The sequence below is a fragment of the Hemiscyllium ocellatum genome, chromosome 17 (assembly GCF_020745735.1).
Source record: "Hemiscyllium ocellatum isolate sHemOce1 chromosome 17, sHemOce1.pat.X.cur, whole genome shotgun sequence".
NCBI lineage: Eukaryota > Metazoa > Chordata > Chondrichthyes > Orectolobiformes > Hemiscylliidae > Hemiscyllium > Hemiscyllium ocellatum.
This window is the reverse complement of record NC_083417.1, coordinates 16,699,945-16,727,685: the sequence shown is the minus strand read 5'-3', so window position 1 is coordinate 16,727,685 and position 27,741 is coordinate 16,699,945. Positions and strand designations below refer to the sequence as shown.

The 27,741-nt window shown below is 46.2% G+C and overlaps 1 protein-coding gene across 8 annotated transcripts in view; it reads right to left on the bottom strand.

The window, feature by feature from the left end:
* gse1b (Gse1 coiled-coil protein b) overlaps positions 1-27,741 on the bottom strand; it is a 336,737-nt gene that overhangs the window by 216,132 nt on the left and 92,864 nt on the right. Inside the window, exon 1 of one of the 8 annotated variants that reach the window (XM_060837966.1) lies at positions 25,604-25,627. The exons of the other annotated variants lie outside the window; for them this stretch is intronic. The gene's annotated coding sequence lies outside the window, so the exon portion shown is untranslated. Of the gene's footprint in view, positions 1-25,603; positions 25,628-27,741 lie in introns of those variants that run through there. 8 annotated transcript variants of the gene reach the window in all.

The following is a 27,741-nucleotide window of genomic DNA, read 5'->3' as shown; positions in this document are numbered from 1 at the left end:
AAGAAAACTTACAAAGCATGAGCACATAAATTTGTTCCCCTCCCCACAGGATTTTGACACCCCCCCCACCCCAACTCAAAGGATTAGAAAGAGGTTTATCAACATCACCGGCTTTAAGAAACGAGACATAGACATGTTGTATCAAGACCTTCCTGTTCAAGCCTCATACAAGGACCCTGAGGAAACAGGGATGAACTAAACACATTTATATTCTGGATCAGTGGTGCTGGAAGAGCACAGCAGTTCAGGCAGCATCCAACGAGCAGCGAAATCGACATTTCGAGCAAAAGCCCTTCATCAGGAATAAAGGCAGTGAGCTGGAAGCATGGAGAGATACACATTTATACCTTCCCTATCTTTCAGACAGCGAGAGTCTGGTGATAAATGTAATTGATAAAGTCTGAAGAAGGATGACAGAAACAGAGGGGTTGTGCTTGACTTTTGGTGGTCGGGGGACTGAAGGAAACGGCGATGAAGTGTTTTGTTTCAGAGCTGAACGTATTAGAGCCCACAGCACCTGCACAAAGCTCTGCGTGACAGCATGCTTGATGAGGCACACACACAGGGTAATGATGTTGACCCCACTAAGTGAACTAGGTAGCTTTAATGCTACCAAATATACACACTAATCAGCTCTCACTCCGACGTGTAGTTGAATTCACATTGATTTCTGTTGTTTCAGTATAGACACAAATGTGATTAGAGGCTTTCTATTTTACGTAGGCTTTCTATAATTTTTTTAAATAATTGATGGGCAAGGCGCAACCTATCCACAGCATTTACAACCTCGTTAATCCATGAGGAGCGTGAGGAGTGACACAGAGTAAAATCAACTGGCTCTTTCTTATCCTTTGATGGGAAGTGGGCATCGCTGGCAAACCCAACAGTTTTAGTCCATCCCTAATCTCCCTTGAACCAGGTGGTTTACTACCACTGATCCAGAATCTAGTTTCTAGCATCTGCAGTCATTGTTTTTACCAGGTGGTTTACTAGCCAATATCAGAAGAGTTAATGCAGATCTCAAAACCAGGCCATCCCACCTGGGATGCAGTGAGCTGGAGAGAGGTGATGGCCCAGTGGTATTATCACTGGACTGTTAATCCAAAGACCCTGGTAATATTCTGGGTACCAGGGTTCAAATCCTGCTGGAGCAAATGGTGGAATTTGAATTCAATGAAAAAGAAATCTGGAATTAAGAGTCTAATGATGACCATGAAACCATTGATGATTGTTGGAAAAAATCTGTCTGGTTCACTCCTGTCCTTCAGGGAGGGAAACTGGCCTACATTTGACTCCATACCCATAGCAATGTGGTTTTACTCATAACTGCTCTCTGGGCAACAAATGCTGGCCTAGCCAGTGATGCTTATATTCTGTGAATGACTTTTTTAAAATGACAATGGATTTACTTCCCTAAATGGACGTTAGATGGAATCAGAAGGGTTTGCAATGATTGAGGGTAATTTCGTAGCTCCGTGACTGAGGCTAGTTTTCATTTGAATTTTCAATCAACCAGCTGCTGCAGTGAACCCATATCCCCACTAAGCTGGCCATGAAATCATTGCTGATTGTTGGAAAAATCTGTCTGGGTTACCAGTCCATTGACATAACCACAACACGACCAGCTATCTGCTCTGTGAAAAGGCTATCTGGCTTATTGTACTCATTCTGGCTTATTGTATTACATGAGTAAAAAGTGAGGTCTGCAGATGCTGGAGATCAGAGCTGAAAATGTATTGCTGGTTAAAGCACAGCAGGTCAGGCAGCATCCAAGGAACAGGAAATTCGACGTTTCGGGCCAGAGCCCTTCATCAGCAACACATTTTCAGCTATTGTATTACATGATACAACAACTTGAAAGGGGAAACAATATATGGAGAGGCTCATCATTGCTGACTGCCCTTTTTGCATGGTTATGCTATGTCCAAGTGCTCTTGGAGAAGAAGCACACAGTGTCTATAAGTAGAAGCTTTCAGGGTAGGTGGGTACCACAGGGGCTGGGGTAGATTATTTCTGTTCCTAAAACACTCTGATTAATCCTGCTGGTGTATCCCTTTAGAGTCATAAAGTTATACAGCACAGAAACACACCCTTCGGTCCAACTCATACCGACCAGATATCCTAAATTAATCTAATCCCATTTGCCAGCACTTGGCCCATGTACCTCTAAACCCTTCCTATTCATGTATCTATCCAGATGGTTTTTAAATGTTGTAATTGTATCAGCCTCCACCAAATCCTCTGGCAGCACGTACCACCCTGTGTGTGAAAGAGTTGCCCCTTAGGTCCCTTTTTTGGGAAAAGACGTTGATTATTGACCCTATCAATTCTTGGTTAAGTTAAAAGGGCCCTGAGGCAGCTTTTTCATCTTAATTTTTAAAAAATCAATTTGGCTATGGAGGAGTCGTTTGTCAATGTGGTAGTGTCCCTACCTCTGGACCAGAGGTTCTGGATTCAAGTCCTACCAATCAGAGAGGTTGGTGTGATTAAAACCAAGAAAGAGATGGGCTCCTTCCTGATGAGCATTGGCTTCTGAAGGACGAGATTAGGAAGTTGGTGTATGGACTAAACTACAGATTTACAATCAAATCCTTGTAAAGTTCTGGAAGTCTTTTGCAGCCTCATGCAGTGTTTGTTTATTGGTCTGTTAAACGAGTATCATTCCACCAACCAGGCATCTGCCTGAGGAACCTCGGCAATCAAGTACGCTCCCCACACAATAGCTTCAACTCTAGAGCACAACTCTAGCCTTGAGGCGACCAAACATTCACTAGCCTTCCCCAACAACAGCCAGCCTTTCGATTGCCCCAAAGATCTGGCGCTCAATCCTCCACTGGCACATAGTCCTTGATTCCACAGCCACAACAAAGTGGATCCCTAGCCCCTCCAAGTCCTTAGTTCCAGACCCCTGCAATGCACTATCGTGCTCAGATCTGCCTGATCTCACTCCCTCTGATTACCCCAGTAGCCACCTCTCTCTCCCACACCCACAAACCAGATCCCCTAATCCCCTCATCCCCTGTCTGTGCCCCTGCTCTCAGTGATCTCTGAACAAATAACCCAGCGGGGCCCAGATCCTCACCTCCTTAGTCAGGACCAACTCTTTGACTCCACCCATTGGATAGGCGGTTTACCAAACGTATTCCCATCCCCAGGTACAACCCTTCCCAGGCCACTCTCAACTAAACACAATTCATCATCAGCAGTTAGAACATAGAACATAGAACATAGAACAATACGGCACAGAACAGGCCCTTCGGCCCACGATGTTGTGCTGAACATTTGCCCTAGCTTAAGCAGCTATCCATGTACCTATCCAATTGCCGCTTAAAGGTGACCAATGATTCTGACTCTGCCACTCCCACAGGCAGCGCATTCCATGCCCCCACCACTCTCTGGGTAAAGAACCTACCCCTGACATCTCCCCGATACCTTCCACCCTTCACCTTAAATTTATGTCCCCTTGTAACACTCTGTTGTACCCAGGGAAAAAGTTTCTGACTGTCTACTCTATCTATTCCCCTGATCATCTTATAAACCTCTATCAAGTCACCCCTCACCCTTCGCCGTTCCAATGAGAAAAGGCCTAGCACTCTCAACCTATCCTCGTACGACCTATTCTCCATTTCAGGCAACATCCTGGTAAATCTCCTCTGCACCCTCTCCAAAGCTTCCACATCTTTCCTAAAGTGAGGCGACCAGAACTGCACACAGAACTCCAAATGTGGCCTTACAAAAGTTCTGTACAGCTGCAACATTACCTCACAACTCTTGAATTCAATCCCTCTGCTAATGAACGCTAATACACCATAGGCCTTCTTACAAGCTCTATCCACCTGAGTGGCAACTTTCAAAGAGCTATGAACATAGAGCCCAAGATCCCTCTGCTCCTCCACCTTACTAAGAACCCTACCGTTAACCCTGTTTTCTGCATTCTTATTTGTCCTTCCAAAATGGACAACCTCACACTTGGCAGGGTTGAATTCCATCTGCCACTCCTCAGCCCAGCTCTGCATCATATCTAAGTCCCTTTGCAGCCGACAACAGCCCTCCTCACTATCCACAACTCCACCAATCTTCATATTGTCTGCAAATTTACTGACCCACCCTTCAACTCCCTCTTCCAAGTCATTAATAAAAATTACCAACAGCAGAGGACCCAGAACTGATCTCTGCAGAACTCCAATAGTAACTGGGCTCCAGGCTGAATATTTACCATCTACCACCACTCTCTGATTTCGACCGGTTAGTCAGTTCTCTATCCAGTTGGCCAAATTTCCCACTATCCCATGCCTCCTGACTTTCCGCATAAGCCTACCATGGGGAACCTTATAAATTGTCTTACTAAAATCCATGTACACTACTTCCACTGCTCTACCCTCATCCACATGCTTGGTCACCTCCTCAAAGAATTCAATAAGACTTGTAAGGCAAGACCTACCCCTCACAAATCCGTGCTGGCTGTCCCTAATCAAGCAGTGTCTTTCCAAATACTCATAAATCCTATCCCCCAGTACCCTTTCCATTACTTTGCCTACCACTGAAGTAAGACTAACTGGCCTGTAATTCCTGGGGTTATCCCTATTCCCTTTTTTGAACAGGGGCACAACATTCGCCACTCTCCAGTCCCCTGGTACCACCCCCATTGACAGTGAAGACGAAAAGATCATTGCCAACGGGTCTGGAATTTCCTCTCTTGCTTCCCACATATTCCTAGGATATATCCCGTCAGGCCCCGGGGGACTTGTCTATCCTCAAGTTTTTCAAAATGCCCATCACATCTTCCTTCCTAACAAGTATCTCCTCTAGCTTACCAGTCTGTTTCATATTCTCCTCTTCAAGAATACGGTCCCTCTCATTTGTAAATACTGAAGAAAAATACTCATTTAAGACCTCTCCTATCTCTTCCGACTCAATACACAGTCTCCCACTACTGTCCTTGATCAGACCTACCCTCGATCTCATCATTCTCATGTTTCTCACATACACATAAAAGGCCATCGGGTTATCCTTGATCCTACCCACCAAAGATTTTTCATGCCCTCTCTTAGCTCTCCTAATCCCTTTCTTCAGCTCCTTCCTGGCTATCCTGTATCCCTCCAATGCTCTGTCTGAACCTTGTTTCCTCAACCTTATGTAAGCCTCCTTCTTCCTCTTTACTGGACATTGAACCTCCATCGTCAACCAAGGTTCCCTCATACGACCATCTCTTTCCTGCCTGACAGGTACATACATATCAAGGACACATCGTATCTGTTCCTTGAAAAAGTTCCACATTTCAACGAAATCCTTCCCTGACAGCCTATGCTCCCAACTTATGCTCCTCAGATCCTGTCTTGCAGCATCGTATTTATCCTTCCCCCAGTTGTAAAACCTCTCTCTCTCCATAGCCAAGGTGAAAGTCACAGAATTGTGGTCACCATCACCAAAGTATTCACCCACTAACAAGCCCATCACTTGTCCCGGTTCGTTACCAAGCACCAAATCCAATATGGCCTTCCCTCTGGTCAGACAATCTACATACTGAGTTAGAAAAGCTTCCTGGACACACTGCACAAACACCGCCCCATCCAATCTACTTGATCTAAAGAGCTTCCAATCAATATTTGGGAAGTTGAAATCACCCATGACTACTACCCTGTGGCTTCTGCACCTTTCCAAAATCTGTTTCCCAATCTGTTTCTCCACATCTCTGCTGCTATTGGGGGGCCTATAGTAAACACCCAACAAGGTGACTGCTCCTTTCCTATTTCTGACTTCAGCCCATGCTATCTCCAAAGGCAGATGCCCCTCGAACTGCCTTTCTGCAGCTGTTATACCATTTCTAATTAGCAACGCCACCCCACCTCCTTTTTCACCACCCTCCTTAATCTTACTGAAACATCTGTAACCAGGAACCTCCAACAACCATTCCTGTCCCTCATCTATCCATATTTCCGTGATGGCCACAACATCGTAGTCCCAAGTACCGATCCACGCCTTAAGTTCACCCACCTTATTTCTGATACTCCTTGAGTTGAAGTATACACACTTGACCCATCTCTGTGTCCGCAAGTATTCCCCGTCAGTGCTACCTTCTCCACAGCCTCCCTACATTCTTGGACATCCTGAAAAACAGCTAACCTACTTGCTGGACTACAAGTCTGGGTCCCACCCCCCTGCCAAATTAGTTTAAACCTCCCCCCGAGGAGTGCTAGCAAACCTACTCCCCAGGATATTGGTGCCCTTCTGGTTCAGGTGCAACCCGTCCTGCTTGTACAGGTCCCACCTTCCCCAGAATGCAGTCAAATTGTCCAAATACCTGAAGCCCTCCCTCCTACACCATCCTTGCAGCCACGTGTTCAACTGCACTCTCTCCCTATTGCTTGCCTCACTGTCACGTGGCACCGGCAACAACCCAGAGATGACGACTCTGTCTGTCCTAGCTTTTAGCTTCCAGCCTAACTCCCTGAGCACTTGAATGACCTCCCCACCCCTCTTCCTACCTATGTCGTTGGTGCCAATGTGCACCACGACTTCTGGCTGCACACCCTCCCCCTTAAGGATTCTGAAGACATGGTCCGAGACATCTCGGACCCTGGCACCCGGGAGGCAACAAACCAACCGAGAGTCTCGCCCATGTCCACAGAACCACCTGTCTGTCCCTCTAACTATAGAGTCTCCTATAACTAGCGCTCTCCTCCTCTCCCCCTGTCCCTTCTGAGCCTCAGAGCCTCACTTCCACAATTCGTGGACAGAAATTCTAACTAGCACGCAGGTTTTCAGAAGCAGACCAGTTTCAAGAGTAATTAGCAAAATACATAATTTGTTCTGGGGTTCCACACTGTGGGTTGCATTTTAGATAATTGTGAGGACTTTGAAACTGTTCTTAATTTAATCATCCTCTACTTATATTTATTTAAGAGTGAGTGTGAAAAGATGCTAATTATCAGAGTTTAATATTTATTATGAGAAAAGTCCATGTTTTTACACGCTCTTATTATAATATTACATCTGAAAACTTTAGGAAAAAGGCGATTAACCTCTGACAAAAACTGAAATTGCTGGAGAAACTCAGCAGGTCTGGCAGCATCTTTGGGAAGAAATCAGAATTAACATTTTGGGTCCAGTGACTCTTCGTCAGAGCAATTATACCTCAGTACCTTCACGGCTCAATGTGGCATTTAGTGAAATTCTGATGTAGTTAGGTTTTGCTGATGTTTCCACTGTAATGTGGACTTGATTGAACTTATTTTAACCTCCATTCCTTGTTCACATTCTATTAACGCCATAAAATGTTATGACCAATCTTTTTAAAAACTAGAGTAAGGAAGATGGCGTGTTTCGGCGGCTAATGAGAGGAGGTCAGAGACAGCCACGTGTATGTGTGGTTGCTCAGTGCTGAAGGAGGAAATGTAACGACAGGAGCAGTGGGAAAAGGAAAAGAAGGGATAGAGACTGGAAACTGGAATCAAACCCTCCCTGTTGTGTAGTTCAGCCAGTGCATGGCTCTCATTAGCTGCCAGGGCAAATCAGATCATGGAATTAAATAACAATCTTACTGTTTAAGTTTTTAACTTGTTAATACAATGTCTTGCCTGTGTTTTGCTGGGACTTCCCTCCCTTTAGCCAGTGCTTTAAAATTCTTTCCAAAAATGTGGTTTCACTCAGTGGAGTTGTACACCTCCTTAAAATGTGGAGAAGGCTGATTCAATCCGGGCATTCAATTGGATGATTACTTGGATGGAAATAATGTGGAAGGGGATGGTGAGAAACACGGAGACTGGCATCAGGGCATGATGCCAGCTGGAAGTGGTGCAGCCATGATGGGCCAAACGTGCGTTCGGCTTCTGCGATTGTCACCACCCATTTGTGGTCGTCAAAGAGGCAAATTCTGAGAGGCCGAACACACACTTAGTCTACGCAGCTGCCAAACCAGGTGAAAATTCAACCCAGTGTTCCAAATGCTTGCCTGACTCGGAGCCAGCTCCTTGGAAAGCTGCTTGATGGTTTTGGGCCTGACTGGTGAGAGAGGAGGTTTGACTTGCTCCCACAATTCCGACAGCACCAACTGCCAAAGGCCATGTTCTCGTGAAGCTGGGCTGCTTTGCCTTCCAGCCTGTGGTGTGGTGATGAGGGGCTTTCCTCTAGTGTGGGTCAGGTCAGCTACAGAGTGCAGTAAAGCAATAAATTACAATATGCTCTTTACTCCATCACTGATTATGACTAATTACTTGCTATTCCATGTTCACCCACAACCTTGAATATCGATATGGGCAAAATAATCAATGAAATTAAATCATTATACTGCATGCATCTGACAAACCAAGCATCTTGCATTATCCCACCAATTTGGTGTGGATGGCAGGAGAAGGACATCTTGAATGCATGTTAAATTATAGCCACAAATTAGTGCCAGAGCTCTCACATCCAAGACCATATGTCTTAGATTTATGTCCCACTTCAGAGCTCAACATCTGGGTTGAAATCTGGCTCTGTACCACACAGAGAGATCTGCAAAACTGGAGGTGCTATTCAACCTTCTACCTCGCTAAGTACAGAGGAACCTCGATCATCCGAATGACACGGGCGGGGAGTGTTTTGTTTGGATAATCAAACTTTCGGATAATTGAATGCAGGATAGCACAGTTTAGCCAAGCATCGGGACCTTGCCGTCCGAATATATAATTCGGATAATCGATGTTCAGACAAATGGGATTCCTCTGTAAATGTTAAGGATCCCAAGGAATAACCTCAAAGGAGAGCAAAGGGGTGATGCTTATCCCTCAATCAATCTGAATGAAGTTGTGGATTATCTGGTCATTACCACATTGCTGTTTGTTGGCCTTGCTCTTCATTAATTGGTTTCTACTTCACCTTAAGTCAGTTGAACGTAAAATGCTTTGGGACCACCTGAACTCATGAATGCCACTATTATGGTTCTGTAGAGACCAATAACCTTTCTTAAAAAAAAAAGCAATTCAAACACTGAGTTGACAGCTAAAAGGATGGCATGTCAAGATTTCAAGATTTAAGACTTTTACAATAACAAACAGTCTAAAAGCACAACTGACTAAACACCATTTTGTGTAAACAATATATACTTAAACTGCAGAATCAAACATTTCTGTCTTAAAGCTAACACTTCTATATATTTTGTACTGTTCATTAAGTAATCATTCGTTTTCCAGGATCCACTTTAAAGTAATTTTTACCTCCCGAAGGCTAACTTCTTTCCTTTCCTAATCGAGTAACTTTTAACTTTTCACACTGTGGATTTTTCCTCGCAATTCTCCCTCTAGCACAAATGAGGTAAATCTTTCAGCCTCACTTTAAACTTCCACGAATTAGATCTTTTCAATTCAAGCATGAACCCTGTCCCCCCACTGCTCAAACAGTTCTGCACAGCAAACCATACCGACCCCTGGCTCCTAGTGCGACCTCTGCCCCAGCACCCAGCAGACTGCCTGTCTCTGCAAAGGTTCAGAAATATATTCCAATCTTTACCTTCTCCAATGTCATTGTAATTTGAATCATGTGGACCCTAAATCCAGGAAACAATACTGATCACCTATTCTTAACACTCCAACTTTATTCTACCTCATCAACAAATGGAGGGTTTAGACATGACTGTTTAAAATCAATATTTTCCTGTCACTTTGGAGATTGACTAACCACTGTAAACACAGATGCTGCTACTGTATTCTCTCTCAGCATGAACTCTTTATTCCCTCCTCCTTTAGGGTGGCTCAAGTAGTTAGTACTGCTGCCTCACAGTGCCAGGGACCTGAATTCGATTCTAGCCATGGGTGACTGAGTTTGCACATTCTCCCCATGTCTGCATCGATTCTCTCCAAGTGCTCTATTTTTCTCCCACAATCCAAAGATGTGCAGGTTAGCTGGATTCGCCATGCTAAATGGCCCGTAGTGTCCAAGGATGTGCAGGCTAGGTGGGTTAGCCATGGGAAATGCAGGGTTACAGGGATAAGGTAGGGGGCGTGGGTCTGGGTGGGTTTCTCCTTGCTGTGGACCTGATGGGCTGAATGGCCTGCTTCCACACTGTCTGGATTCTATGATTCTAAAAAACAACCCAGATCTCCCTTCAATCCTTAACCCCCAAGCCTTTTGGCAGTCAGGTGTCAGAACAGGATATCCTGCTTCATTTTATCCCACCTTATAAATCTCATAATTGTAACACTACATAAATGTAAATTTCCTTTCTGTGGAGCTTGGAGTTGGCAAGCACCTATCCCTTAGGGATAAGGTCTGACCTGTTTCCCTCGAATGCAAACCAGGCCATTTGAGGTCAAAGAGTATCAAATGCCTGTATGCACTAAGGACACAACGTACAACATCAAATGGGCGAAGCTCTCTTCCTTGTGATTTTCACTGCTCTGAATTCAAATCACAAAGAATACAATTAACAGCGTCCTCAAGTGTTGTTTATTATCCATTCAGAGCTTTCATTCAATGAGAATCTAATTTGCAGTATTAGTTTGAAACCTAACAAGCCACACAGTGGAGATACAAAGTTCAGACACATGTCAGGCACGGCGATACAGCAGGGGCTGATCGCCTCCAGAGAGAGCTGTGCAATTATGAGAACAATTGTGAAAACATTGATGTACAGCCAGCAAGCCTGCGCTCAGCAAAGTCGAAAGTGACAATCCAGCCATCATTGCTTTATCTTTGATATAAAGAAGACTTTCAAGTATTGATGGTTTGAGCAGGCTCATTAAATGTAATCAATCTGTCCTTTATGCATGAGGCACTGAATCTAATCGAGATGAAGAGTGCTTACACCTACCCCTTCCCCACCCCCCCACCTCCCCACCCTATCAGCCCATGGAACAGTAAAACTAACAGCAAAGCATTGTGCCACTGTGTAAATCTCACTCACTGAACCACACAAACTGCAACAGAGCCAGAATGGGTGAGGATCTTTCATTCACCTATCTAACCAGCTTGCATTTATTCCCTGTTTTTAAGATCCACCTGCCTTTCTATGCCATCAAAAAGCCTTCCTTTGGTTGGTTTTTCTCCAGGTTCCTTTTGTCCAGAGTTTGCCATTGGTCAAACCATGATTTTCCTATTTGTTTCAAGAAGTGGCATACAAAATATTTTTATTCACAGGACATGGGCATCACTGGTCAGGCCAGTAGTAATTTCCGATCCCTGATTGCCCAGAGGGCAGTTATGCGTTAACCACATTGCTGTGGGTCTGGAGTCATATGTAGAATGGATTAGGTAAGGATGGCAATTTCCTTCCCTAAAGGGCAATAGTGAACAAGATGGAGCTTTTGACAATCAATAGTAGATCTGTGGTTATCACTAGACTCTTAATTTCAGATTTTCATTGAATTCAAATCCTATCAGCCATGGTGGGACTTGAACACAGAGCTCCAGAACATTAGCAGGGTCTCTGAAATAATGGTCCACGATAATATCACTAGGCCATTGCCATCGGAAGACGGTGTGCTGGAAAGAGTGATCTGAAGGAAAAAAAAACAATGTGGAACTGGTTCACAGCACACAGTTGACAGGGTGGTCCTGTCCTGCCCAATACGCTCAATAAACAATGGCGTGGTCACCTCCACGGTACTGTTGTGCCAAGTGTCACTTTGGCACAGTTGGTGGCTCTCCTGACTCTCTCAGTTCACAAGGTTCTGAGTTCAGGGCCCTAGTTCAGGGCTCAAGTACAAAAAATCAAAACTGGCACTCCACCTGAGAAAACAGTTGTTCCTGGACTCCAAATAATAACTCTGTTTCTCTCCTCACAGGTGTTGCCAGACCTGCTGAGCTTCTCTAGCATTCTCGTTTCACATTTCCAGCATCCACAATATTTTGCTTTTATTGGAGGCTGTCACACTGGAGATGAAATGCTAACAGAGTTGCAGGACCCTGTGTGACTCATTTAGCGATTCAGTGGTACAGTGATAGCGTCAGGTTCAAATCTCAACTTCTCCAGATGTCTTTCATAACATTTTTGAACATGTAGATTTGAAAACATCTAATTGGGCTCTTGTAGTGTGGTGGTAGTGTTCCTAACTCTGGGTCAGAAGGCCAACATTCAGGTCCCACCTGCTCGAGGGGTGTAAAATATCACCTCTGAACAGGTTGATTATATAAAGCACATCCAGAAATAAAATTGCACAAATTATTATACAAGAAGATATAGAAACTGAACAACGCACAGTTGTGGACTGACTATGGTATTGCCCCTATTAATTTAAGCAAGGGTCTGGTGGTAGTGTCCCTACCTTAATGCCAAGAGGCTTGGGTTCAATTCCCACCTGGTCCAGAGCTATGTAATAACATGCCCTATAAAGGTTAATTAGAAAATAGCTTAAAACCAGTTAAATCCCTTCCCTGCAGCAGCTTGAGTAGACGTGCACCTTGAGCTACAGCAGATCAAGAGGACAGCTCACCACCACCTTCTCAAGGGCAATTATGGAGGATGGCAAATGCTGGCCCAGCCAGTGATGCCCACTACCTGCAAAAGAGTAAAAGCAAAGGAAACACTTCCCCACCTTCCCTCACAATCCAAGGCTAGGGCAGCTGCAAAGGTGAATTTCCGAAGGAGGGGGGGGTGGGTCCCTGATCTATCGCCAAAGGCGAAATGGAAGGTCATTGGAGACCCTGGAGAAATAGCACAAGAGTCCATGCTTCCCCATTTAATCTCTTGGGGAATCGCTCGGAAGCTGCAGCAGAATTACAGAATATAAACGTGAGTGTACACTATCATTTCATTTCACAGAATGCGCCTTTAATTGTAATAATATACACTCCATTTTAACTTAGCGCACTATCTTATTATTTCACAATACATTTTCAGTCTCAAAAATTTATGCTGTAAAGCTAGGTTGTCATAAAGCGATCTGATTAAACGCTGCTATTGACTTGGAACTGTTCCAAATGAATGCACGTTGACACGTAGCATTTCTTTTCCTTATGAAAACTGAATTCTGTCACTTCATAAGGAAAGCAATCAGTTAGAAGCGCTCTTGTATTTAATGTTTTGAACCTCCTTCCAGATCTTCTGCATGGAGACAGCATGCATGCACTAAATATTATTTTTATGGCTCCCAGGAAACATAAACTCATGAATAATTTACAGCTTTCCTCATGCTACCATTTTCTCCTGCATTTCACCAAAGATGGTGAGTTGTACCGGAGGTTTCTGTCATTTGGGAACTGAAGGGGGGGGGGGTGGTGGGGAGAGAGAAAAGTGCTCTTTTCAAAATGGCCATTGTTAATGGCTAAACCATTGACATCGGGATGCCTGAGCAACTCAACTGAGTTTTCAATCCAGCCCTAACCGGAGGGTTCCTGTGGTGCAGTGGTCGTGTCCCTACCTCTGAACCAGGAGGCCCGGGTTCAAGTTCTCCAGAGGTGCCTCCTAACATGTCTGAATAGGCTGATGAGAAAACAATTCTAGGTTCTAACTGGAGGTCTGTGGGGGCAGTTGAATATCCCGAACTCAGGACTACAGGAGGTTCAAACACATACGCCCTGTCTCCACCCGTCCTAAGCCCCTGCTGACTTCCCACTCATCCACTGAAGGGCACTGAAAATCACAAGGACTCCCTTCAGAGCTCAAATTTGGATTGTTCCCCAGGAAAGAAGATCTACCTCTTGCAGCTGATTGTTCTCACACAGAGGGACCCAGAGGATCCTTATCGCTCTCCCTATGTCTATTCTAATTCTGTACATGCCAAAATCTAGGTCTCGAACTTCCATAAGACACAGGAGCAGAAATTAGGCCATTCAGCCCATCCGGTGTACTCCGCTATTCAATTGTGGCTGATAGGTTTCTCAACCCCATTCTCCTGCTTTCTCCCCGAAACCGTCGATCCCCTTTACAATGAAGAACCTATCTATCTCCATTTTAAATATGCTCAAGACTTGGCCTCTACAGCCTTCTGTGGCAGTGAATTCCATAGATTCCCCACTCTCTGGCTGAAGATGTTTCTCCTTATCTCCATCCTAAAAGATCTTTCCTTAAGTCTAAGGCTGTGCCCTCGGGTCCTAGTCTCTCCTACCAATGGAAACATCTTCTCAAAATCCACTCTCTCCAGGCCATTCAGTATTCGAAGTATACCCATCCCTCGTGTGTGCATTCCACTAAGCACAAACGTCTGTGCCACAATCCACTGAGCCATTTGTGACTCTCAACAAGCCAAGAATCTCAACGAGAATCTCGGGATTCTAGTTTCTAGAAGCCCTGTTGAACCTTTTGTCAAAAGTTGGAGTGAGGGTGATCTCATGACTCACTCCTGCCTTTAGTACACCCAGAGCTGATGAGCTCTTGCTTTGCTGATTTGATCCAGTTTTGTCAGGAACCTGTTCACCATGTGCAATCAGTCATCCAGGTCAGCGATACAGGAAGTCCATGAAGAAGGCAACTGGGTAAGCCACACCATCAAGGGAGGGGGAAGAGAACTGATTTACCCGACTAGCCTTGATTCGCAGCTGAGTCTCAGGCCCTGTGGATGTGTCTCTGAGCAAAAGCTTTTCCATTTGTCCAGCTGAAGTGGTCCACAGCGATTGAAGACTCACCAGTCAGCAGGACAGAACAAAAAGTCCCCTTTCTCTCAAGCAGGAGGGGGTTTGAACGAAGATACAATGTACATTCTGTTATGAATCTAACCGATGTAATGAAACTGGTCAATCAGTTTTCCACAACAAATGTACCCAAGGCCTGAAAAGAGACAATGGGTGGAATCTTGTTCAGGCAAATGGGGGGTCTCGCCAGGCAACGAAACACATGCCAATTGGGCATTCTTGAGGGCATCAGCTGGCAGCCACTTGAACCTTCTCACCCAGTGAAAGCTGTCAGCCATGCAGAGGTTGGAGGCTCGTACACTCAGGAGTGCTACAGGAGATGTCCTGTTGGCTGCAGGAAGATCTCCCAGGAAAGCGGAGGATCAAGGAGCAAGTAAGAGATTTTTGATTGGGGAGTGGGGTAGTTTCTGGGGTTGAGGGATTTGGTGAGGGAGCAGGGAAGCTGACCACGGGCCTGTCCACCTGAGACTTGGTTGGAGGTGGAAAGGTGACATTGCCTCTGGGAAATGAGCGAGAAGAAAGACTCACATTTATGAAGGGCCTTTCTCAACTTGGAGAGGTTTTAAAGCACTCTACAGTGCTTTCTCTCAAGGTGACATCGCTGTTATAAAGTATAAAACAGGGCAGTCAACTGGCAAAGATACACAAAGTAAACAAGAACCAGTCACACTTGGTGTATACACACACACACACACACACACACACACACACACACACACACACACACACACACACACACACACACACACACACACCAGAATGTAAACCGACACTGGGGTTCATTGCTGCACTCTCTCACACTGCTCAGGAACGTTCACTTCTAGGCTTTGGTGCGTTGGCAGATCTCTACCAGAATAATGAAGGACACACACCATGATTTGTCTCTCAGCCAAACTGCTACTCAACAGAGAACTGTGTCAGGAGAGGTCTTCAAAGCTCCACTGCAGACCCTCGAGTTCCAGACTCACCACTTTGGAAATGCTTGCGAGGGAATAGCATTGGGGGCTGCACCACAGTGCATTCTCCAGGACATTGCTGCAGATGAGCTGCTTTCCCATTTTCGGTAGTCCTTCAGCTCTATTCTGCTTAATGCTGGAGTGTGCGTAAATCAGTGTGTGTACAATGCACCTACCCTGGCTCCTAATCCTTATTTCTTGAATACCCAGTTCAACATTAGTTCCATCAACACAAATGTAGGAAATTCACTGGAGTATCACAATGTCAGCACAGCCCCACTGTGTTTGTGTGTGGTCTTTTGAAGATACTTTAAGATGTCTCTTTGGTGGTTTGAGAGAACATTGGAAGTCTACCCTGTCATGTACCAATTTTTGTGATGAATTACGCTCTCTGTTCCAACTAAGCCCGCAGTAAAGCGTTCCAGTGGGTCCGAAAGATTGATGCAATGCCTGTTTGAACTTTGAGAATCATTTCAATAGCATTGTTATAGGATTAGTTCTTCTGGATTTCACTGTGTTCAGAGAGGGTGGTATTAACAGCTCACTGCAGTACCAGGGTAGCTCCCCTCACCCACAGGACTGCCTTGGAATCTCCAGGAATTTACGATTAACTTCCTGTCAACTGCTTGGAGAGCCCGGCAAAACTCACAAGGGAGCATTTGTTCTGAGGTTTTTTTTGTTAAGTATTTATAAAACTATTCCGAAGTTTAGAGGAGTCAAATAGAACACGTTGGCCCAGAGAACCAATGCACTGCAAACACTGAGGTGTCTAGGTGAATGCTGGAGGATGGGGCAGCTTGTCAGCATTTGGAGAGAGGGGGAGAGAGAGAGAGAGAGGGAGGAAGAGATTATGATCAGAGCCTATCTTTGAGCGATTCTTGGCCCTGTCCAATTTGAGACTGCCAGATAACCAATAAAAGTAAAACAGCCTGGATGTGCAAGGCAATAAAGATGCTCAAGTGAAGGCAATGGAGGGAAATGACGTTGCTCTTACAGATCCATGGCTATTATAGTAAACTGTAAATTGGCCGGAATCAGTGCAAACAACCCCACACGATCATCTGGCTTTCACCTTCAACCATAGGTTCCCACTCCCAGCACCATTCAGCCCTTGATCCTGGACCCCGGTGTCTCTCAGCAAGAATCAGTTACAGTTGGGCCCATTTGGGATTGTTCTCTGCATTCTCAGAGAGTGTAGTGGGGGGGGTGGGGAGGGGGGAATATCTGTAAAGCAGGGAGAGGATCAGAAGGGTTATCAATTATCCAGACGCACACCCACACACATCCCCACAGACACACACACACCCCCCACAGACAGCTACACACTCCCCCCATAGACACACCCACACCCAGACACAAATACCCACAGACACACGAACAGACGCACAAACACACACATCCCCACAGACAGCTACACACTCCCTCACAGACACACCCACATACACCCACAGACACACAAACAGACCCAAGACACACTCACATCCCCACAGACACACCTACACCCCCACAGATGGCTACACACTCCCCCACTGGCACACTCACACCCAGACACACGCAGACCCACAGACACCCCCACACACCCATATCCCCACACCCAAATGCACACCCACAGATACACACACCCACAGACATACCCCATGTCAACCATGCCTCGAGGGGAGCACTCTCACCGCCGGTCAGAAGGTTTGCTGTAACTCCAGCCAGATGGAACCAGGGCACTTCCCGTGCTCTGACAGCATGACCACAAATGTGCATTTTCGCAACAAGATGTTAAATTGAGATTCTGTCTCGCAGGTAGAGTGTGAATATATTTGGTGTGGCAGGGAAAGATCTCACGGGACGATTTTGAAGAAAGGCAGTGACCTTCTCCCCGATGTTTACCCCCTTGACCAACATCACCAAAACCAACACAAACTACTGTGGATGCTGGAATTCTGTGTCAAAATGCTGGAAAAACACAGCAGGAAGCAACAGATACAATAAATGACATGTGTGAAAGTGCAGGTGAAACTCTACTGGATGTGGAAGGCTCCTAGTGCTCTCTAGTTTTGGAGTCCCCCACCACTGGCAAAAGAGCTCATCTATTTACCCTATCCATGCCCCTCATATTTTTATAAACCACTATAAGGTCACCCCTCAGCCCTTCAATGCCCCAGGGAAAAGAGCCCAGTCTACTCCTGTAGCTCAAACCCTCCAAACCTGGCAACATCCTTGTAAATCTTTTCTGAACCCTTTCAAGTTTCACAACATCCTTCCTATAGCAGGGAGACCAGAATTGCATGCAGTATTTCAACAGCGGCTGAACTAATGTCCTCAACATGATCTCCCAACTCTCACATTCAATGCACTGACCAATTTGGAAAGCATACCAAATGCCTTCTTCACGATCCTCTCCACCTGTGACTCCACTTTCAAGGAGCTATGAACCTGCACCCCAAGGTCTCTTTGTTCAGAAACACTCCCCAGGACCTTACCATTAAGTGTAGAAATCCTGCTCTGATTTGCCTTCCCAAAATGCAGCACCTCGCATTTATCTGAATTAAACTCCGTCTGCCACTTCTCGGGCCATTGGCCCATCTGGTCAAGATCCCGTTGTAATCTGAGGGAACCTTCTTGGCTGTTCACTACACCTCCAATGTTGATGTAATCCGCAAACTTACTATGTTCACATCCAAATCGTTTATGTGATGTGAACAGAAATGTTATTTGAGTACATTCTGCTGTTTCTGCAAGTGCTCAGGGCAGTTGTCTGAATGTGGAAGACACAGCTTGCTCAGGAATCAGGGTGGGATTACAATGTTTCCCTCTGATAGCCTGATAAGACAGGAGTGAAGTTGAGGGAAAAATAAAATTCATGGCACTAATGATGCAGTTAAAACCCACAAATGAAATAAAAATCATTTGTCTTTTTACCATTGCCTGTCACACTTGCTCGACACCCCAGGTCCATGTGATAATATAGGGACCGAAGACAAGCACAGAGGAAATTTTCAGCCGCACTATTCAGGCAGCGGAAAATGAGGACTGCTTGTCTCTATCGCACGCCTTGTCGATTATTCCGCATTTATTCAGCAGCGGTTGAATGTACTGCTCCCTAGTGAAAGCAAGCGGACACAGACCCTATTAACGCTTGTAAAGCTGGGGTGATTACTTGTCCCTGTCGGGAATCAGTCGCCGCTCCTGTGCAGCACTCCAAAGCTGATTAGAGATTAAGCAATACCTTTGTCTGCTCTTGTCTGAATGTACCAACACATCCCCTTCCTCATCCCTCCAGAGTGTCGCAAAGGGCTGAGATGCACTTATTAGGGTCTTCTCCCAATTGCAGAGGGCAAGGGGTCACGATCAAGAGTCAGGCCAGGTCAATTAATTTCAGTTGGAAATGTTATTACAAGTCAAAATTTATTGTCATCAGACAGCATTAGCACTGACAAGGGGAACAGCAGGTCAGACCCTGACTGAATAAGTGGATAAATTAGAGACATCTGGAGACAGAATGAAAGAAAGATTATTAATGCAGAAATCTGAAAGCCACAGTCTCAGCCACGAATCCATCAGCACGTTCACTTGCATTCAGGAAATTAGCAGCGATAGAGACTGAAGGCTGCGTGTTACCAGCTCGGCATGTCTCCAAACTGACAATGCCCCCTGGCATCCATTGGCTGCAGGCATTCAGCCGTAGCCAGGGAAGCTTTTAGGAAATACACCGTGGCATCTCCCTGAGGTGTGTGAAACAACCAGCTGGTTCCACACTCAGACAGACCTCCAGCGTCACCACATAGCTGGACGGAGACGAGCATGAACGGCTGCCCTCTTAACTCCAGACCTTACATGAAAAGCGCAGACCTTTCAAAAAGAAACGCACACGCGTGCACACACCTTCCGAGCCTTGTCCACGATGCAGGCGGGGAGGATGTGCTGCGACCCAACCTCGTGACGGGTTGGTTCAAGCAGTTCAAATGGTCATGTCCAGCGACATTTCCCATGCTAAATCAGTCTGCTTCAAACTCTCGCCCAGCCACCAACTCTCTCTGTAGTTAGTGAAGCAGCATTGGCAATGCCGATGCTGGACACAAGATTCCAGCAAGCAAGAGGCAGTTTACTTCAGGAGATGAAGTTTGGTGTAGGAATCATGGGACTGGCCCTGCATGGATAAGAGGCACAGTCAACACAAGGTCAGGTCCAGTGACATATAAAGTTTGTGTCGGTGTGAGGATCCTGAACAAGCACGTGGACCACGTGAAAGCTACAAACCCGCAACCAGGCCTCGAAGTTCAACAGCCTTTTCCGACTGTTTCAGAATCCATGGGCTCTCCCTCTCCTTTACGTGTTGAAGATATTTCAGAATCTGGGGTGGACACGGTGAATGTTGCTGCGTCTGAGCCTTTGCCGCCTGGAGAGGAAAATGATTTCTTCTGAGATGTTCCGGGTGCAAGAGGCAAGTTATTGTGCGTTACCCGCTGCCCATGTCAGAGGCAGAGTTGGACAAATCTGGCCTGGTGCTAAAACACCCCAGGAGGAGTTACAATAACAAAATCGGCCTATCACCTTGGACTCACAAGGGGAGAAATGTAGTGACTGTAACAGGGTCAGCCAGGCGCTCCTCACAGAATATGAGTTCCCTGATTGGGGCTGTTAATGTGATCCAATCAGGGAGCCCTGGCTGACAGATAAGAGGAGTGTCAGCCATCCTGTTCACTCTGAGAGAGCTGGATCAGTGTTAAGGACTCTCCACTTGTAAATAAAGGGTGACTGGGCGATGGGATACCGGTCTCAGTTTTCTTACTTAATTTAAGTCGAGTGGGGCTCTTTTGCCGTCTCGAGTCCGCATACCACCACCAACTACAATGGCTAGCCAACCTGGATCCTGAAGGAAATGTTAACCATTTGGTCAAGGCTTGGTTTTGTTTTGGGGTTTTGCTGCGGGCTGACCTTGAGTCTCTCTGATTCTGATATGTCCTGAGTGAGACTCTGCAATTGAAGACTGGTGCGGTTGCACACTTCACTCCAGTGGTGTTCCCCAAGCTCAATCAGACTGGTCAGGGTGTCCACGTCCATCGGAATACCCTGCAGCTCATATGCTCCACTTGCCAATGTCAAAGCCAGTTGTAGTGCCTATTTGAAGTCCAGTTGGGCTTCAGCTAGTCGGCACAGTTTCATGGTTACATCATTGTTAATCCCACTCTTGTTCCCACTGGAATAACTCCATGGAGGTCAGTATCCCGTCACCAAGTCGCCTTTATGTACACATGAAGAGTCCTTGACACTGATCCAGCTCCCTCAGAGCTAACACTCAAGAGTGAACAGAATCTCTGACACTCCTATTTTTATCTGTCAGCCAGGGCTCCTGATTGGACCAGACTAATGGCACCAATCAGGGAACTCATATTCTGTGAGGTCCACCTTACTAATCTCACTACAATCACCACAGTTAGGAGTCAAGCTCCTGAGGAACAAAAGTAGCTCTCTCTGTGTTCATTTTACATAAAGAATCAAAGTGCTCTCTCTCTTTCTCTCTCTCTCTCTCTGTGTGCGTGTCTCTCTCTCTCTCTCGTCTCTCTCTCTCTCTCTCTCTCCTTTATCTTGCTTCCCCATAACACTCACAATTGTTGCTTTTACACAAGTGCAGTCAAGTCCTGGTAACGTGACCTCCATTTTGCCACAGTGAAATCTGACCTTAAGAGCAAGATAACATTATCACAGCTTGTTAAGTATTACCATTACTACATTAAGCAACAGTTTGGCACCAATACCCATTAAATCAATTACAACTGTACTACCTTGCTGCAAGGCCTCTGTGACTGAGTCTCTTCTCTTGAAGGCACCACTGTCAAGTTGAATGTTCTGGCAGACAACAGCCTGGTCGTGGTTTGACTCTTCGGAGCCTTGCACAGCTCTGTGAGCTGTGGTGTTTTTTAGACTGTTCCTACGATTCATAATGAAAGCATGGTTTCCACTGGCAAAGGGTGTCTGTACACACCAACTGCTTGGCCACTCCTACCTTGGGAATGAAAGCAGCTGGTGTTAGTGGGACTGGACTGTTTCAGTCTTGGACGGAGAGGCGTGTGGGCGAGGGGTGGCTGGGAGTGTCATGGTAAGGGGTGGCAATGGCCAAGTGGTGTTATCATTGGAATATTAATCCAGAAACCTAACTAATGTCATGGGGACATGGGTTCAAATCCCACCACGGCAAAAGGTGGAATTTGAATCCAATAAAAATCTGGGATTAAGAGTCTAATGACGACCATGAAACCATTGCTGATTGTCAGGAAAAACTCACCTTGGTCACTAATCCCCTGAGGGGAGGAAACTTCCATCCTTACCTGGTCAAGCCTAGATGGGATGTAGGTTTAATGTGGTTTGCTCTCAATGTAGCCTGCCCACTGGGCAATTAGGGATGGGCAATAAATACTGACCTGGCCAGCAATATTTACAATGCATGAATAAATAAAAAGAAACTAACACAATCCTAGACTTAAGCCAGGAACATGCTTTCCACCAGGTGGTGACAGATCCAGACTGGGATTATAATGTCATCTCTCCCCAATCCCACAACAACATTCCTACTCTTCACTCTGACTTGCATTTATGTAGTGCCTATCACTATCTCCGACATTTTGTAGCACTTAATAGCCAACTCAAGTGCAGGTATCTCATCTGCACTCAGCAACATGATTCCAACCAGACCGGCTTTAGTGACATTGATCGGGGAAGCAGGGGATAACTTGACTGTGATACCAGGAAGAACTCCCTTTATCCGGAGGCAAATTAGGTCAGCCTGACCAATGGGTGGAGATCACAAGACTGACCACCAGGAAAAAACATCAAAATAACAGCCAAGGAAGAAAGGAGTTCCACTGTCTCTCACCTCAGTGTAGCAAATATGAAATATAAAGGGATGCAATGGTCTGTAAAATTGCAGAATTTTTGTTTGAAAGTATCATTAGATGTGACCACAGTGAGGAAACCTTGTTGCAAAAGAATGACCTGTAGAGGTTTCCTGGTGTAACACCGGTCTAGGGTGAATTGGTGAGGCCGACACAACTCTCCCCTGCCCCAAAATGAGGTCAATTACTATCATCGAAATATGATTCTGTTTTCATTAAATTATAGCGTTCTTCGTAAAGAACACATTTACAATTTTGCCGAATGCACAGAGAAAACATGAAGGGCTTTTGCCCGAAATGTTGATTTTACTGCTCCTTGGATGCTGTGCTTTTCCAGCACCACTAATCCAGAATCTGGTTTCCAGCATCTGCAGTCATTGTTTTTACCCAGAACTCAATGCATGCTGAACATGCATTGAGCAGAAGTAGCCATTGAAATCTGAACTGCGGGGGTGAGGGGGTATGTTAGCCCACCCGTTGAGCTCTCCAAAGTAGCTCCCCTCCCCCTAACAAAACCTTGACTGGAAACCAACTTTAGAGCTCCCAAGTTGAAAACTGTTAATAAGAAATCCAATCAGGAATTCGGGAAAAGCCACCTTATCCAGACAGTCACTAGGATATAGGATTCACCACGGTATGAAGCCATGAGTGTCATAGATACATCTGAGATGAGCTCACAAGGGAGAAAGGAATAGAAGGATTTGCTAATAACGTGAGAGGAAGAAAAGGAGGTGCAGCGTCACGTGGAACAGAACTTCTGCTTGTCGCAGTTATGCTCTGCACCGCAGACTTACATCCACATTCCACCAATGGGACAACACGGTGGCTCAGTGGTTAGCACTGCTGCCTCACAGCGCCAGGGACCCGGGATCAATTCCAGCCTCGGGTGACTGTCTGTGTGGAGTTTGCACGTTCTCTCTGTGTCTGCGTGGGTTTCCTCTGGGTGCTCCGGTTTCCTCCCACAATCCAAAGATGTGCAGGTTAGGTGAATTGCCCATTATAAATTGCCCATAGTGTTCAGGAATATGTGGGTTAGGTGCATTAGTCAGGGGCAAATGTAGGGAAATAAGGTAGGGGTCTGGGTGGGTTGCTCTTCAGAGGATCAGTGTGGACTTGTTAGGCCAAAGGGCCTGTTTCCACACTGTAGAGGTTCTACGTTTAAGTGGGTCAGCATGAGAATGGCCTAGCTTTGTGCTGCACAATCTGTGTAGTTCCATGGTAGGGCTGAAGAGGAGAGAGGGGAGGAGCTCCCTTGAGTTCCCTCCGACAAAAACACATGAAGAGAGCCAAATCCCAAGCAGGGTGAAGGTCAGGTCTGTGGCTCAGCTTGGACCATGAATGCAATTGAACAAAATCAAAATCATTTCAGAGCCAGAGAGCCACAGACTGATCCAGCAAATTATCCAACCACTGAAAATGCCCTGCACCATCTGATTTGAACACCATTTTGTAGTGAGGTATATAGTCACTGCTCTCCACCACCGTATGGCCCTTTGTTCAAGTTGCTGCTCGATGCTGGGATACCTTGGCAGTAAGTTCAGCTGGCTAGTTTACCACAACAGGCCATCAGTCAATGCCACATCCTGCCCTATATCTGTATCCACATGAACCTTAAACTCTAGGAGGAACAGATTATTAAACTACCCTTTAACATCCTTCATATGACATGCAGAAACCATAATCTTTGTAATTACCAAGTGATACTGGGAGCCTCAGAGGCTAAAAACACGTGCTTTGTAGATCTTGTAAATATAACTTTCAATCATGGCCCATACAATCTAAACTAATAATACCAAATGCTGTCCTTAGCAGACAAAAACTGCAGCCACTTTTCTGACTTTCACACCAACTCTTCTCGTGACAAGTATTAGAAGGCGACTTTCTATATGAATTTCCAGAAGATACGATCTCCTGATGATAATTTCACTTACCCCGTCAGTTCTGATAGGTCGGGAATTACTCATCAGTTTGATTTTCATGTGTGAAACTGACCTGAAATTGACCTTGTGGTCGACTCAATTGCATCAGATTTTTTTGAAAAAAAAGGAGCTTAAACTTACCCTTTCAGGCAAGGCGCCTACAGAGTGCCTTGAATATGGAACTTGCTACCACAAGGATTTGAAACAAATGGCATAGTTACATTTAAAGGGAAGCCGGATAAAGGCATTGTGGGAGGGAGGTTTGGGATAAATTATAATAGGAGGAGACTCATTTGCACCAGCATGGATCAGTTGGCTCAAATGGCCTCTTCCTATGCAATTTTATCTAATCCCCATTTCAATGCAGAAGCTGCTGTAAAAATAATCACTGTTCAGTTGTGTTGCTAATAACTACCAGAACACATTCTCACTGTGATGACACAGGAACCGATATCAATCAGCCGTTTCCTTATTTCACTGTTTCTGCAGACATCAGCAGTTCGCCTGTACCACATCTGTAATGCCTGACAGTATTTTCTCTTGCAAACTATTTGGCTTCAGAAGGCACCACTTATGAAGCCCAATCTTAATGCCATTTGTTAGGTACTCACTCCAGTGGCAGGCTGGAGTAAATTTTCGGGGCATAATCCCTGCGGTGAATGGTGGTGAAGCCTTGGAACGGCACTTTTCCCCCACTGGAGATCTGTGTTTCAAGCAGCACCTGGACTTTGTTTGAGTGCTCTGTGCAGTGCTTTGTACAGTGTGGCCAATGATCTGTGGGGAGGGAGGGGGAAGAGATGATTTGCCCAGCCCACGGTGGCACAATGTTCACGTGGGAGGCCCTTCACTTACTCTCCTTGCCCTTTTCACTGAAAGATCTCAGGGAACGATGAAACGAGAAGCAGAGCAGCTGGCTGTTCTCCTGAGATGATACGGTCACCACGCTCAGACTGTGCGGGGGTCACAGTGTCTGCCCCCTGTCTGACCTTGCTCAGACTGAATGCCTCGCTGGGGTGAACCCAGCTCCAACGGGTCAATCAGCAGCCGATAAACACCCCTAGCCCATCCAGAACAGCCAGCTCAAAAGGGTTGGGGGAGGGTAAAAGAAAGGGAATTGTTGTTGACCCGGCAACCTGTAATCGTGGAGTCACCAGGCAGCTTTTTGCATGTGATTACTTTCACCGGAATCAAGCTTTTCAGAGATGTTACACCATACCCCTGGAGCAGGTGGGGCTTGAGCCATACCCAGAGGCTCAGAGGTAGGTACACGACTACTGAGCTCTTTAAAATGCCTACTTACGATTTTAAACGCACTGGCTGGGAAAACAGAAGAGCTCCCCTTTATTAGTTTCAGGCTCTCCTTTTCAAATGCTTCATAAGGTTTCTAAATTAATTGAACAGTCCTTTGCGTTCTGCCACCTGAACCGATGTGGTCTTTATGAAAATCATAAGAGCAGTAAAAGGTACAAGGTTCTGGCATCACGCTGACTCTCGTCAGTGTTTCGAATCTCATGACCCAGGTTAAATGTTTACATGATAACATTCAGGTGCACGGTGCTGCTGCTGTCACTGCCACGGGGGCTCAAGGAGCTGCTAGAAATGGCCGCCAGGCCAACTCTGCTCAACTGCAGCATGACCCGCCATGTTAGCAACCACAATGGTAAGGTGGAGTTGTGCATGCACCAAGGTACAGAGTGGGATGATCACACAAGGGGCTATGGTGGCACAATGGTAACATCACTTGTTCAGTAATTGCCCTCTCACAAGGGCACAGCTCTTGACAGCAGGCTTTGAGTGTGGTCCTCAGGAGGAAGTGGAGGAGGCAACAGGTCAGTGGTTTGAGAGACCTCGACTCTCTGGTTGGTTGCTCGAAGGGTGACTGATCAGACCCTGCTTCCCCACTGCTCTCATGCACCATTCCATTCCTTCATTATGGAGCACGTCTGACTCTGAAATACCACAAAACAAAACCCTTTCCATCCCAGTTCTATCTAACAACATGAATAAGAAAGGAGGGTCTCAGTCACTGCCAACCCAAAAGATTCATACCACCTACTTTGCTGAGAGGCTCAGGGTGTGCTGGAAGCTCTGTTCCCACCAGTTCCCTGTGATTGTGTTGTGTTGTCTGCAATCTTGTCTTGCCAGAGAGAGGAAACAGTGGCAGTTGGTGTATTGTAATATGTTGAGTAAAGTGCCTGTCATGTTTGAATGGTAGGAAGCTTGGAGACATGGCTGTGAGGTATGCAGCATGGATAGATGTGAGAGAGTAAAGGCGGGGAGGGACATCAAATTGTCAGGCATGAAATCTGATCACACAGTGATTGCGTTAGTGTGTGTGTGTGTGTACGCATGCGCATGTGTGTGATAGAGATGCTGTGCATGCGTGGCTAAGAGAGACGTTGTGGGTGTTTGGTGGTGTGGGTGTATGACGGTGCGGGTCATTGACGGTATGGGATAATGATGGTGTGGGTGTATGACGGCGTGCGTTACTGACGGTATGGGTACGACAAAGCGGGTGTATGACGGATGGTGTGGGTGTTTGGCGGAGCGGGTGTATGATGGTGCGGGTGTATGACGGTGTGGGTGTATGATGGTGTGAGTGTTTGACGGTGTGACTGTTTGACGGTGTGAGTGTATAACGGTGTGAGTGTTTGACGGTGCGGGTGTATGACGGTGCGGGTGTTTGATGGTGTGGGTGTATGACGGTGCGGGTGTATGTCGGTGCGGGTGTATGACGGTGCGGGTGTATGTCGGTGCGGGTGTAGACGGTGCGGGTGTATGACGGTGCGGGTGTATGACGGTGTGGATGTATGACGGTGCGGGTGTTTGACGGTGTGGATGTATGACGGTGCGGGTATATGACGGTGCGGGTGTATGACGGTGTGGGTGTATGACGGTGCGGGTGTATGACGGTGCGAGTGTATGACGGTGCGGGTGTTTGACGGTGCGGGTGTATGACGGTGCGGGTGTATGACGGTGCGGGTGTAAGACGGTGCGGGTGTAAGACGGTGCGGGTGTATGACGGTGCGGGTGTGTTACGATGTGAGTGTGTGATGGAGCAAGTGTTTGACGGTGTGGGTGTATGACGGTGCGAGTGTTTGACGGTGTGGGTGTAAGACGGTGCGGGTGTATGACGGTGCGGGTGTGTTACGATGTGAGTGTGTGATGGAGCGAGTGTTTGACGGTGTGGGTGTATGACGGTGCGAGTGTTTGACGGTGTGGGTGTGACGGTGTGAGTATTTGACATTGCCGGTGTATGACGGTGCGGGTGTATGATGGTGTGAGTGTTTGATGGTGTGGATGTATAACGATGCGGGTGTATGACGGTACGGGTGTATGATGGTGCAGGTGTATGACGATGCGGGTGTATGACGGTGTGAGTGTTTGACAGTGGGGGTGTATGACGGTGCAGGTGTATGACCGTGTGGGGGTATGACC